The 15,611-nt window shown below is 48.2% G+C and overlaps 1 protein-coding gene across 1 annotated transcript in view; it reads right to left on the reverse strand.

Annotated features, from left to right (window-relative positions):
- LOC140391316 (deuterosome assembly protein 1-like) overlaps nt 1-15,611 on the reverse strand; it is a 150,481-nt gene that overhangs the window by 103,631 nt on the left and 31,239 nt on the right. The window lies entirely within an intron of this gene.

Here is a 15,611-nt window from a genome sequence, read left to right on the forward strand (position 1 = left end):
CAATGGCCCAAAGAACTCCCACATCTTAAAAAGGGAGGTTTAGCCACCTGGGAACAGCTGTCGCTAAACAATTCCAGCAGAGCGAAGATATGTCTTTTGTGTGGTGAAGACGGCCATTTTGCGAATTCATGCCCTTTCAGATTGCAGGGGTTCAGATTGCATGACTATAAAATGGACTTTTACGATTGAGACCCGCTCCCTGACTCATTCAGGGATCTGCCCCAAAAGGTTGCAGCACGACGTGAACCAACATCAGCAGTTTTGAAAGAAACTAATTTTCACTTCCACCATGCCATGCAAACACCGTAAATCCATCATGTTTGCTCCTTGGGAAAGAGCAAAAGGGGGGAGAATACGAAAAACATGATTATGTGGAAGTAACAGGGGCAACTTCAGCCAGGAAGGGTACAGCCACCCAACACAATAGTTTCCTGCCAGGAATTATTGACTTACGAAAGGTAGACTGTAATTTGATGAGTGATGCTTAGTTACTGTCAAAATCTAACAAGTGTTGTCAGTTCTGCTTCTCAACAGGTTTTGGCAGCCTGGAAAGGTCTTCCTTGTGGTGTTGGGTGCTCTGGTGCACAGATGAGCCAACACAGTTGTATGTGGTACAACTCTATTTTATTTTAACTCTTATAATACAGTTCGTTCTGGATACTCTGCACGTGCTGTCTCCCTGAGTGTGTTTGGTAACAGATGTGTCCTGGTCCTCCTCTGCAGCTAATACTGACCACCGGGGGTCGTGTCTGTGCTTTTATATCTTTCTGTCATTGGTTGTGGTGTTGTGTGTTCTGATTTGTCTGTTGGTGTGTCTATCATGATGTGTGTGTTTGAATATCATGACATTCCTGAGGGGGGTCACTTTTTGGGGCTCAGCGAAGCAGTCTACATAAAAGAACTACAGCAAGAGCCAGTAGACGACAAGTGGGAGTGTCCTTATTTGAAGCGCGCGTACCAAAATCAGAAACTGTAAAAATGTTTGATATTTTTCATTTACTGGAAATGAAATACAGGCTTGTGTCTCAAAGGAAAACTCTGTTTGTGAAAAAGCTTTTTTGCAAACTTTAAACCAAGGCCATTCAGAGCAAGTTGATAAGGACAAGTACAGAGAAGCTGCCCTATCCTCCCTTCCCTTGTACTGGCGAGTTAGCAACAGTTATTGTGTTTAGTTTTAGTTCTAAGAAATTTTTAAAATTAGTTTGGATAGGAAATTAAACTTCATGCAATTTGAAACTCTGATTTTTAAGCAACTCATATTGTGGTCAGACTGTTCCAAAACAAAGATAATACGAGTTTGACAGCAATCCAATTTGAACTCCCCAGTCCATTTGGGTGATAAAAAAAGTTGATCATGTAGAGCGACGCAAATGGCATCATTCCAAGTTCTCCGCCCACTCTACGCCCCTTTTGTTTCTGCAGGGCAATTAACCATTTCAGCAGGCTTTGGTGCAGAGTGTTGCACCTACATCTCAGATAATTCAGAAGATGTCAAAGACTTGGCAATACACATCCAAAACAAAGTTTAAAAACTTGACCAACCCTCTGATTACACTCTTTGGGGTTGACTTTCTGGATGGTTGGGTGGCACAGGAATTAACATCATTCAGGGACTTTTCCAGTTTTGCATATTTGGACTTATCATTTACGTAGTGATGTTGCTGATCAGATACTTTGGCTAATGCATGCCTACCCATAGTGACCCACCAATCCACGTGGTTCACAGTAATGCATATGCACCACCAGCCAATAACATCGAAATGGAAAGTTTCTGTTGAACTATTATTTACTGCATTATTAATCATTTATTAGTGAATCATTATTAATAATTTTATTACTGAATTATATAATCAATTTTAATAATCATTTGACCAATTATTACTGTAATCATTTACTCAACTTTAGTTATTTTACTGTATAATCATTTTATTTGTATGCATGAAATATTACCAGAATGTTTGTAACGCTTTGCAAAGCTTTGCCCGCTCCAATGTTGAAGGCTGTTCTCAAATAAGTGAACCATTAAAGACAATGTGAATGAGTTCCTCTCCACTCTTATCCCTATCCTATTGCATTTCTTAATTTCTACTGTATTTTGATTAATCTCATTTAATCTTTAGAATAATCAAAGGGGGGAATGATAGAAACCTACTTTTATTATAGGTAATACATTTTAAGGGAGGAAATGATTTAGTGACATTATACTATTAAAAATCATATAATAAGCCATGACAGCAGAGAATGCTGAGAGCATGGAAAAAGATCTGATAAGGAAGTCAGTATTCAAACTGACTATCCACATTGCAGAATCGACTCATTGTTATCACTACTGCGCAAACATCCCACTTCTGGAGAATATGGTGGGAAACAGGTGGTTCGTTCACACCATATTATAGAAACACAGAGAGGTTTTCCCATGCATTATTATCTCCTAAAACTTGATAGACAGACATTTCGGTCGGTTCGAAGAATAATAATTATTTTAACCCAATTACAGTCAGAAAGGGGACAGAACCTAAAAAAGATTCTGATTTACTTCTGAGAGAGAGAGAACCTTTTTTGCTCTCTCTCCAAAATCATCTTTAAGCTCTCTCTCTCTCTCTGAATTCATCTTTAACCTAACCTTTGAAACCTATTTCTATTTTGCTTTGCAAACAGCTATTTACTTTTGTTTCATTTTTGTATTGTGCATTTTGATCTGAAGAAATTACCCCAAACGTGAATTGTATCTTGAATTCAACTCAACGATCTGTATTTGCGTTGGACAAACAACTTTTTAGATTCTGTATTCGTATAAAATTTGGTTTGATCAATAGACTTTGAAACTGACATAAATGAAGCTATACTTGATTCACCCAAGAAGCTCAGTCTCGAGTTCTGTAAGATTGATAAATAGTGCGGCGACACATAAATATATTAACAAAATACAGATCCAGCTCTACCGCTACGTCCAGGTGCCTCCCTAGGAAGCACATTGAGGTGGAGGCAGCCAGCTGCCTACCTTGTCCCATGGCCTTCGATGCTCCTGGCAGGTGTCCACAGAGGCCAGAGGGACCCAGCGTACTGGTCGGCAGCACATGCACGTCGCAAGGGGAGCTGGGTGGTGGATGCTCCCTTGGGGGGGTAGGCAGCATTGGTGTTTACTCGCTCGTGCTGCCCAGAGTAGGTCATTGACCTCCCTACAGCACTGGAGACCAGTCCTCCTGGTCAAACTCCCCAAGCTCAGAGCTGCCGCCACCTCATCCCAGGCAGCATTCGCTGCCCTGTGGCTGACTCTCCTGGACCCTTGGGGGAAACCGGGCATCCTTCCTGATCTCCACGGCATCTAGCAGCTTCCCTAGATCTGCGCCCCTGAATCTTGGGACCGGTCTCCTCGGTGCCATTGTTGCGAGCTGACTGGGGCTGACTCAGCAAGTGCAGCTTAAGTGCTGCTCGACTTTGTTAGCGGGGGACTGTTGAGCATATTCTCGGCGAATCAGCTGGAGAGCCTTCATTTGCGGCGAGAAGTCCGTGAGGCCTCGTTAAGTGGACCAATTAACGTTGAATTGCATTGCCGGCCTCGCTGAGCCGAGCGCTGGGATGTTCGCGGCAATTCCCGTTCACTACCACACTTTGAAATTTTTCCGGAGAATTACACCCAATGAATGCAACACATTGTCCATTCACTTTTCAAACGATAACAGGGTCTGCAGGACATAGAATCATAGAATTAACAGTGCAGAAGGAGGCCATTCGGCCCATCGAGTCTGCACCGGCTCTTGGAAAGAGCACCCCACCCAAGGACCACACCTCCACACTATCCCCATAACCCAGTAACCCCACCCAACACTAAAGGCAATTTTGGACACTATGGGCAATTTAGCATGGCCAATCCACCTAACCTGCACATCTTTGGACTGTGGGAGGAAACCGGAGCACCCGGAGGAAACCCACGCACACACGGGGAGAACGTGCAGACTCCACACAGACAGTGAGCCAAGCCAGGAATCGAACCTGGGACCCCGGAGCTGTGAAACAATTGTGCTATCCACAATGCTACCGTGCTGCCCTTAACATGCAGGTATCCATGCTATATGAATTATGTGCCAAGTCTGCCATTAGAGGTGCAGCATTCAGATGTCATCTATCGCAGGGACCTCTGTGTTTCTGCTTAATAACTCACTTTGATGAGTGCAGCAGGGTGTGGAGCCTCTTGACATGTAAATGTCTTACCAATTACATTGCACCCAGGCTGGAGTCAAGCCAACTGACCAGGAAAGAAATTCAGAGGCAGCCACTGAGGCTGTATGCCGAGTTAAGCTGTTTAAAAGGCCTGCCTCAGTATTGTCAGACTTCATCACAGTTAAAATAAAACCCTCCCAATCCTATCCCCTCACCATCCTCCCACACACTTCCCATCTGTGCCACTTCGTGCCCCCCATCCAATCCTCAGGGCGGCACGGTAGCACAGTTGTTAGCACTGTTGCTTCACACTGACCGGGTCCAAGGTTCAATTCCTGGCTTGGGTCACTAGCTGTGCGGAATCTGCACGTTCTCCCCTTGTCTGCGTGGGTTTCCTCCCACAAGTCCCGAAAAACATGCTGTTAGGTAATTTGGACATTTGAATTCTCCCTCGGTGTACCCGAACAGGTGCCGGAGTGTGGTGACTCATGATCCTTATGCCAATATAAGTCCTCTCATTCCTCCCCAAGACCCGTCCGGCCTCTATGTCAAACTACGGCATTCTACCCACCCCCATGACTCTTCATGCTCCCTTTGCCAAGCTATGGCACTCCACCCACTCTCATATCGCCATGCCGAGCTATGGCACTCCACGCAGCCCCTATGGCCCCGCATGCCCACTATGTCAAGCATTGCACTCCACCTACTCCCCCATAGCACCTCATGCCCCCTATGCTAAGCTATGGTGCTCCCATGCTCATTGTTCTATATAGTGTATTGTGGATCAATGAGCATCTAGTATTTTAGACTTTAAAGGGTCTGGATGATTGACACTTCCATTATTTTGCAGTGAGAAGACATTTTTAAAATAGTGGTAGGTAAGTACGGTAACATAATGGACAGTAATGAATATATGAACGGTATTTTATAAAAGGTTTTCTCAGAACATCTGGGGCGGGATTTTCCCCTAACCGGCAGGGCGGGCCGTACCGGCACCGAGGAGTGGCGTGAACCACTCCGGAGTCGGGCCGCCCGGAAGGTGTGGAGGATGGGGCTAGGCCGCGCCAGCCGGCGCCAAAGGGCATCCGCCGTCCGGCGTGAGTTGGTGCATGCGCGGTAGTGCCAGCGTGTGCTGGCATCATCCCAGCGCATGCGCAGGGGGGTTCTTTTCCACGACGGCCATGGCGGACCGTTACACTGGCCGGCGCAGAGGGAAAGAGTGCCACCACGGCACAGGCCCGCACACGGATCGGTGGGACCCGATCGCGGGCCAGGCCACCGTGCCCCCCCCCGGGTCCAAATGCCCCCGCACCCACCCCCGAGGACTCCGCAGGCCGCCTGCAGAGCCAGGTCCCGCTGGTAAGGACCTGGTGTATTTCACGGCGGCAGGATCCGCCGAAAACGGGCGGCCACTCGGCCCATCGCGAGCCGGAGAAGCGCCAGGGGGGGCCGCTGCCAACAACCCCCCACCGGCGCGATTCCTGCCCCCGTCGAAAAACCGGCGCCGGAGAATCCAGCAGCCGGGGCGGGATTCACGCCGCCCCCCCCCCCCCCCCGGCGATTCTGCGGCCTGGTGGGGGGTCGGAGAATCCTACCCTTACTGTCACTATATGTGTCATCCTGATCCAGGTGAAAATTCTGCCCATGGGAAGGAAAGGCTGGAGGGGGTGATTTAAGGATAATATTACATTGTTAGAGAAAAAGGATGTCAAAGAATGAAAAAATGTCAAGACAGAATCTCAGATCGAGCTAAGAAACGATAGAGGTACCGTTACACGACTGAGTGGATTCTACAAACATGCGTGGGGAAGATATAGAGGAACAAATTTGTGAGAGGTGCAAAAACTATAGAGAAGTTATTTTTTAAAATTCAGAGTACCCAATTCATTTTTTCCAATAAGGGGCAATTTAGTGTGGCCAATCCACCTAGCCTGCACATCTTTGGGTTGTGGGGGCGAAACCCACGCAAACACGGGGAGAATGTGCAAACTCCACACGGACAGTGACCCAGAGCCGGAATCGAACCTGGGACCTCAGTGCCGTGAGGCAGCAGTGCTAACCACTGCACCACCTAACCCTCGACCTGCACACCATTTAGCGGATGTAAGCTGTAAACGCTGCAATTGATCCCAAGTGGCTAACCCCCTCCTTTTTAGGATGTGGAGTTCTTTGGACCATCGATCAATCTTATCGGGGTCACCGGATCATGAACCCAATGACGGGCGTATTGCGATCTAGTGACCAAACCATTGTTATCGGCCTTTTCTGTCGCTTCAATTTTAACCTGTTTGGTGCGCAATGGGGCAAGCTGGATTACAGTAGGCCTGACTATAGGAACGTCACTTCCGCTGTCACTATGTGCATCACTTCCGTCAATAGCCTTGTCGGAGCTAACAAGCTTACTTTGTTTGGCACCTCGTGTAGTGATAACACTGCTTTAGCTGATTCGGGATGTTTGGTAACCGGAGTCTGCGGAGCGCATTGGCCGGCAGTATCTGCACTCCAGGTGGCTGCCAAATTAAAATCTTCGCGCAGCAATTTGTACTGAGTTTTCAGGTTGGCCATTTTAGTTTGCAAGTCGGACATCTTAGTCTCCAAAATACAATTCTCTCTCAGTTTTGGCTCTCTTTTGGAGTGCGTCAGTGTGTGAAAGCAAATCATCATACAGTGGAGTCCGACTCAGAAATTTTCTTTTGCAGGTCAGTAATTTCATTGCAAAGTGTGGTATTATCTACTTAAATCTAGCTTATTAAAGCCTTCAGTTGTGCTACAACCTCGTTTTAGTAGTTATTGATCGTGCATCAATTTAATAAGCTAGATTTAAGTAGAAAGGATGGACCTCCAAATCAAGCCGGAGTGTCTTCAACCCAGTCCCCACGTGACAAACTCAGCGGCGATCTTTAAGCACTGGATGGCATGTTTTAAAGGCTACCTGGAGATGGCTGATGGCACACCCTCGGGGGAGCAGAAACTGCACGTCCTGCACTCAAGGGTAAGCCCAGAGATCTACACCCTCATCGAGGAGGCGGAAGACTTTGATGCAGCAATCGAACTTTTAAAAGGACACTATATTCGCCCAGTAAATCAGGTCTACGGTTGTCACCTGCTTGCAACAAGACGACAAAACCCCAGGGAACCATTGGAGGAATTCTACCACACGCTATTGGTGCTGGGCAGAAGCTGTGGCTGCCCGCAAGATTCGGCGAGCGAGCACACGGAACTCATAGTCCGGGACGCCTTTGTAGCAGGTATTTGCTCTTCAGAAATCCGCCAGCGTCTTTTAGAGAAAGACACGCTGGGACTTAGGGAGGCACGAGCCCTTGCAGGGTCCATGGACGTTGCCTCCAAGAACGCCTGATCCTACGTGCCCGATCGTGCGGCGGCCCCCTGGGCAGTGTGGAATCCTGCAGCGGCCGCCCCGAGACCTTCCCCGCTTCCCCGCAGGCCTACACTGTAAGGCGGCCTGCCAACCCCGATGGACCCCGCTGCTTCTTTTGCGGGCAGGAAAAACACCCCCGCCAGCGCTGCCCGGCCCGCACATCCATCTGCAGGGGGTGCGGCAAAAAGGGCCATTTCGTGGGAGTCTGCCAGGCCGCGGTCTCCAGCGGCAACTCCAGACCGCCACAGTGAACCTCTCCAGGGGCCCCGGGTGGCCGGCGGTCGCCGCCACCCCCGTATCCCAGGCCCACCTGCGGAGCGGCGCCTTACCGGACACCACGCTTGACGGAGGGGCGTCGCCATTGTCTCCACGCCCAACCACATGTGCGACCAATGGGAGACACCATCTTGGATGCCTCAGGACCCCAGCTCGGCGGACCACGCACTGCCTGAACGAAATCCACAACTACTGCGTCTGACCTCGGTGACCCTGGACCAAACTTGACCTCGAACACTCTCAACAGCAACGACGACCGTCTTCATCAACGGCCATGAGACGTCCTGCTTGATCGACTCTGGGAGCACGGAGAGCTTTATACACCCCGACACGGTAAGGCGCTTTATCCACCCTGCTAATCAAAGAATCTCCCTAGCTTCCGGTTCTCACTCTGTAGACATAAAGGCGTTCTGTTTAGCAATCCTCACAGTCCAGGGAAGGGAATTCAAACATTTTCGCCTTTATGTTCTTCCCCACCTCTGCGCGGCTACACTCCTGGGTTTAGACTTCCAGTGTAACCTGCAAAGTCTGACCTTCCAAGTCGGCGGCCCTATACGCCCCCTTACTGTCTGCGGCCTCGCGACCCTTAAGGTCGACCCGCCTTCCCTGTTTGCGAACCTCACCCCGGATTGCAAACCCGTCGCCACCAGGAGCAGATGGTACAGTGCCCAGGATCGGATCTTTATTAGGTCAGAGGTCCAAAGGTTACTGAGGGAAGGGGTCATTGAAGCCAGCAACAGTCTCTGGAGAGCTCAAGTAGTGGTGGTAAAGACCGGGGAGAAGTATAGGATGGTCATCGACTACAGTCAGAACATCAACAGGTTTATGCAGCTGGATGCGTACCCTCTCACCCGCATATCCGACCTCGCAAACAGGATCGCGCATTATAAGGTCTTCTCCACGGTGGACCTCAAGTCCGCCTACCACCATCTACCCCTCCGTACTAGTGATCGCAAATACACTGCTTTCGAGGCTGACAGGCGGCTCTATCACTTCTTAAGGGTTCCCTTCGGTGTCACTAACGGGGTCTCGATCTTCCAGCGCGAGATGGACCGAATGGTTGACCGGTACGGTCTATGGGCAACGTTCCCGTATCTCGATAATGTCACCATCTGCGGCCACGACCCGCAGGACCACGACACCAACCTCCGAAAATTTCTCCAGACCGCTAAAATCCTTAACCTAACATACAATAAGGATAAATGCGTGTTTAGCACCGACCGCCTAGCCATCCTCGGCTACGTAGTGCAAAATGGAGTTATAGGCCCCGACCCTGAACGCATGCGCCCCCTTATGGAGTTCCCCCTCCCTCACGGCCCCAAGACCCTGAAGCGCTGCCTAGGGTTTTTCAGTTACTAATTGGGTCCCCAATTATGCTGACAAAGCCCGTACCCTGATCCAATCCGCATCTTTCCCCGTGTCGATAGAGGCCCGCCAGGCCTTCAGCCGCGTCAAAGCAGACATTGCAAAGGCCACAATGCACGCCATTGACGAGTCCCTCCTCTTCCAGGTCGAGAGCGATGCATCCGACGTAGCTCTGGCAGCCACCCTCAACCAAGCGGGCAGACCCGTGGCCTTCTTCTCACGTACCCTCCATGCTTCAGAAATTCGCCACTCCTCAGTCGAGAAGGAGGCCCAGGCCATGGTAGAAGCTGTGCGACATTGGAGGCATTACCTGGCCGGCAGGAGACTCATTCTCCTCACTGACCAACGGTCGGTGGCATTCATGTTCGATAATGCACAGCGGGGCAAGATAAAAAATGACAAGGATCTAACTCTCCATCTACAACTACAAGATCTTGTACCGTCCCGGGAAGCTAAACGAGCCTCCTGACGCCCTGTCCCGCGGCACATGTGCCACCGCACAAGTGGACCGCCACCGAGCCCTCCACGAGGACCTCTGCCACCTGGGGGTCACTCACTTTTTCCATTTCGTTAAGACCCGCAACCTGCCCTACTCCATCGAGGAGGTCAGGCCGGCCACCAGGGACTGCCAAATCTGGCAGAATGCAAACCGCACTTCTACTGGCCAGAGAGAGCGCACCTGATTAAGGCTTCCCGTCCCTTTGAACGCCTCAGCATGGACTTCAAAGGCCCCCTCCCCTCCACTGACCGCAACACGTATTTCCTGAACGTGATTGATGAGTACTCCCAGTTCCCATTCACCATCCCCTGCCCCGACATGACCTCATCAAGTCATCAAGGCCCTCCATAGCATCTTTGCACTGTTCGGGTTCCCCGCTTACATACACAGTGAAACGGGGTCCTCCTTTATGAGCGACGAACTACGTCAATTCCTGCTCGGCAAGGGCATTGCCTCGAGCAGGACGGCCAGTTACAACCCCCGGGGTAACGGACAGGTAGAGAGGGAGAACGGAACGGTCTGGAAGACCGTTCTACTGGCCCTACGGTCCAGGAACCTCCCAGTCTCCCGCTGGCAAGAAGTCCTCCAGGAGGCCCTCCACTCCATCCGGTCACTGCTTTGTACGACCACCAATCAGACACCTCACGAATGTCTCGTCTTTACCAGGAAGTCCTCCTCCGGGACCTCGCTCCCGACTTGGCTGGCAACACCTGGACCCATCCTGCTCCGAAAACACGTGCGGGCGCACAAGTTGGACCCGTTGGTCGAGAGAGTCCATCTGCTACACACTAACCCCCAATACGCCTACGTGGCATTCCCTGACGGCCGACAAGATACGGTCTCCCTACGGGACCTGGCGCCCGCCGGAACCCCACGTAAATCCCAGCCACCAGTCCCACCCTCCCCTCCACCGCAGCATCTTACAGGAGGATCAGTCCTCCCGCCTCCCCTGCCTAGGCCCCCCCACCCACCGACGCCCCCTACAGGCGCCCCCTTCCCGTTTTTCCCACCAGCGCCGTCTATGGGTGACGAAGCTGTCATGGAGATCGAAGCCACGTTCCCGGAGTTGCAGACGCCCGAGCCCCCACCGGAGTCACCACCGAGGCTCAGACGATCACAGAGGACGACCAGGGCACCCGACCGACTGATTGCAACATTTCAACTGATCTGTAAATATTAAACACTGAATGTACATGTCTAACATGCTTGTAAATAATCACTAAACACTGTAAGGAGGTATCACGGTACCTCCAGAACTGATTATACCATGTTGTTACATTTTGTAGTTGCTGACCACCACCCCCACCGGACTCTTTTTTTAACAGGGGATGAATGTGGTATTATCAGGTATTACGGTACCTGAGAGGCTGAAGTGCCATTGGTTAAACCTAGGGGTTTTACCATTGGCTGTAGAGTGTGGTAGCTCCACCCCGACAGAAAATAGAAAATAGAAAATACAGCACAGAACAGGCCCTTCGGCCCACGATGTTGTGCCGAACCTTTGTCCTAGATTAATCATAGATTATCATTGAATTTACAGTGCAGAAGGAGGCCATTCGGCCCTTTGAGTCTGCACCGGCTCTTGGAAAGAGCACCCTACCCAAACTCAACACCTTCACCCAACACCAAGGGCAATTTGGACATTAAGGGCAATTTATCATTGGCCAATTCACCTAACCTGCACATCTTTGGATTGTGGGAGGAAACCGGAGCACCCGGAGGAAACCCACGCAGACACGGGGAGGGTATAAGAACCCGTGCCATCCCAGCAGCCCTCATTCTGTACCTGAGCTGCTGGGGAACACTTCTTGCTTATTAAAGCCTTCAGTTGTGCTACAACCTCGTTTCAGTAGTTATTGATCGTGCATCACGAAGCTCATCATTTTTTTTTTGAAGATTGTTATTTATATTCTTAAGCTCGGTATTATTTGTTTGAAGATCACTATTAAAGTTCTGATGATCGGAATTTTGGTTCTGAAGATCTGTATTTGTATTTTTAAAACCACTAATGGCATTCTGAAACTCAGTGTTCTGCTGTTGAAGCTCACTAATGTGTTTACGGAGCTCATCATTCTGACAATGTAAAAAGGTTTTAGCCTGATTGACTCTCTCGAATCTAGTGTTTGAATCATGCAGTAGCGCAGAGACTTTGTGGAGTTGATCTTGGGCAGACTTAAGGGCGTTATCGTGGTCAGTTTGAAGGATCGTTTTTCGTCATTCACAGAGCTGTTGCATGACCACAAGGGACCATCTGATGCGCTCCTTATTTTTCATACGAGTAGATTTACCCCAAACTTTCCTAACATCTTCAAAGGACCATTGGTCATTAGTAATGTTGTATTTCAATTCAATCTCCTTATTTGCTGCGAACAATTATAATGCTGATAGATAGTAGCTTTGATATTATTGAATATATCTTCACTAGACACATCTGGTGGGGCGCGGCCTCCCTTCACCATTGTGGGAAGCTCCGCTCCACCCTTGGAAGCCATGGGGGCTTTTATAAGAGTGTTGTCCCCCATAATTGTTCTGCACAACTTAGAAGCAGTCGGGACTATGTACTGTCGTCCCTTTTAACTGTTTCGATGATTAAATGACTAAAGTACTTGCAACCCCAATATCTCAGCCTTTTCTTCTAAGGTTCTTTTGTCGGTAGGGAAAGGTTCGCGAACCATCGCGGCGTGAAATGAGGCAAAGTTGATGTCTTACCTCAATTGACTTTCAGAGCGAAGCCTCCCGATCGTCCGCTCTGTAAATCTGTCATCTGGCTACTTGGCTTACGAATTGACAACTCATACCCAGCATGGCTCTCAGTCATCGGTCTGTGGTTTTCTGTGGGCCTCTACGGCACGGTGTGCCTTTGGGCCACTCCTTGTTTCCCTCTGTTTGTCCAAATTCGTTAATTCTCCCCTCTACATTTGCCGACTGCGCCAATTGATGGATCTGTATTTTGTTAATATATTTACGTGTAGCTGCACTGATATACCAAACATACAGAACTCGAGACAGAGCTTCTTGAGTGAAGTCAAGTATCTTTATTTATGTTGATTTCAAAGTCCATTAAGCAAGTCAAATTTAATACAAATACAGAATCAAGAAAATTGTTTGTTCATCGCAAATACAGATAGTTGAGTTGAATTCAAGTTAAAGTTAGTTCGGAGTAATTTCTTCAGATCAAATGCACAATGCAAAAATGAAACAAAAGTAAATAGCTGTTTGCAAAGAAAAGCAAGACTAGGTTAAAGGTATAAATTCTGGAAAAGAGAGCAAGCCAAAGTTTTCTCCGATCTTTTAAGGAAATCATAATCTCTCTTAGACTCTGTCCCCTTTCCAACTGTGATTGGGCTAAAATATTTATAATTCATTTAATTCGATGAAATGTATGTCTATCAAGTTGTAAGAGATAATGTGGCATGGGAAAACTTTCTAATGTTGTGTGGTAAACCATTGTTGCACCTCTATTAGGTGATGTATGGTAGGACCTGTACTACAGGTTCGTTAGTAGTCCCTGCCTGCTGGCTCCACCCAGTAGGCGGAGTATAAATACGTGTGTCCTCCATGCTGCTGCCATTTCGCCAGCTGCTGTGGGAGGCCACACATCTTAGAGCAATAAAGCCTCAGTTGTACCCAATTCAAGTCTTTGTGCAATTGATCGTGCATTATGTTGCAACCAGCTTCACACCATGTTTATATCAAGGATCTATTCTATAACTTGGCTAGTCAGTCTTAACACTGGCTTTCTTATCAGAACTTTCTCATGCTGGCAGCATTGTCTGCTGTTATGGTTTAATATGATTTTTAATAATAAAATGTGACTAAATCATTTCTTCACTTAAATCTTTATTATATATTACCTATAATAAAGAAGGTTTCTATCACGTGCCCAGTCGTGGGCGATCTGGATTTCCAGGTATTGGAATTTGGTTTTGGCTAGTTTGAATGACAGCGTCCCCAGCTCTGCTCCTCCCCCTTGGGGGTTCACTGGGAAGATTTAGCTCTTGTTCAGGTTTAGTTTGTATGGCGGCATGGTGGCGCAGTGGTTAGCACTGCTGCAACGCGCAGAAGACCTGGGTTCAATCACGGTCCCGGGATACTGTCTGTGTGGAGTTTGCACATTCATCCTGTGTCTGCGTGGGTTTCATCCCCACAACCCAAAGATGTGCAGGGTAGGTGGATTGGCCACACTAAACTGCCCCTTAATTGGAAAAACATAATTGGGTACTTTAAATTTTTTAAAAAGGTTTAGTTTGTATACCGAGGAGGCTCCGAACTCCCTCAGGAGTTCCATTATCTTAACTATACCGGGTAAGGGGTTTGAGTCAGAGAGAAACAGGTCATCTGTATAGATAGTGACTCTGTGCTCCCTGTCTCCTCTCTGAATACCTCTCCATTCCTACGCTGATCTGAGAGCGATGGCCAGTGGCTCAATTGCCAGAGCAAACAGCAGTGGGGACAATGGGCATCTTTGTCTCGTGCCTCTTTGCAGCTGGAAATAGTCAGAGCTGGTGGTGTTCATCCATAAATATGCCATGGGAGCGCTGTACAATTGTTTCACCCATGAGGTGAACGCTGGCCGAAACCCAAACCGTTCCAGTACCTCCATGAGGTGCTTCCATTCTACTCTGTCGAAGGCTTTCTCTGCATCCAGGGAAATTATCATTTCTGGTGTCTTCACTATGGCTGGGGTCATAATCACGTTCAACAGGCGTCTGATGTTTGCCATCAGCAGTCTACCTTTGACAAACTTGGTCCGATCTTCAGCGATTATTTCTGGCAAGCAACTCTCCTGTTGCCTCGCCAGAGCTTTCGCCAGGTTTTTAGTGTCAGTGTTCAGCAGTGAGATAGGTCTTTGTCCTTCTTGGGGATCAATGAGATTGAGGCCTGTGCCGGCGTGGGCAGCAGGTGCCCCCTCAACAGCAAATCATTCAACATCTCCTGCAGGTGCAGGGGCAGTGCTGCCGCAAACGTCTTGTAGAAGTCCACTGGCAACCTGTCCAGTCCCAGTGCCTTACCTGACTGCATGGAATTATAAGACCATAAGACTAGGGGCTTTTCATAATAACTTCATTTGAAGCCTACTTGTGACAATAAGCGATTTTCATTCATTCAATCATTCATTCATAGGAGCAGAATTAGGCCATTTGGTCCATTGAGTCTGCTCTGCCATTCAATCATGGCTGATATGTTTCTCATTCCCATTCTGTTGCTTTCTCCCCATAACCCTTGATACCCATATTAATCAAGAACCTATCTATCTCTGTCCTAAAGGCACTCAGTGACTTGTCTCCACAGCCTTCTGCGGCGCAGAGTTCCACAGATTCACCACCCTCTGGCTGAAGAAATTCCTCCTCTTTGCTGTTTTAAAGGATCTTCCCTTCAGTCTGAGGCTGTGCCCTCGGGTTTGGAATTTTCCTACTAATGGACACATCCTCTCTACGTCCAGTCTATCTAGGCCTTTCAGTATCCTGTAAGTTTCAATGAGACTCACAGTCTTCTAAACTCCATTGAGTACAGACCAAGAGTCCTCAACTGCTCCTCATACCCCAAGAAGAACTTAGTGGGTATATAATTTAACAGAAGTACAAAATTCTTTATTTTACTGCAACATGACATTCTTCCAAAACTTGCTCAAAGAAGTAACTAACCTTCTGCAGATGAAATAATGTTATTTTCAACAGATTAACAATTAGGTCAATTAATAATTCAGAAAGTTACACATCATTACTACATTCTCAAATGTAAACCATTTTCTGTTTTGTACTTAAATGAGCACAAACTACATACCACAAGTGCATTTGCTTCTCTGTTTATGTTTTGAAGAACCATTGCTTGCACTACCTAATTATTAAATCCATTAATCTCCACATACTTAAGTTTGGAAGTCACATTGACAAGTGAATATTACTTTGAGACATCCTACAGAGCTGATTG

The sequence above is a fragment of the Scyliorhinus torazame genome, chromosome 15 (genome assembly GCF_047496885.1).
Source record: "Scyliorhinus torazame isolate Kashiwa2021f chromosome 15, sScyTor2.1, whole genome shotgun sequence".
Taxonomy (NCBI): domain Eukaryota; kingdom Metazoa; phylum Chordata; class Chondrichthyes; order Carcharhiniformes; family Scyliorhinidae; genus Scyliorhinus; species Scyliorhinus torazame.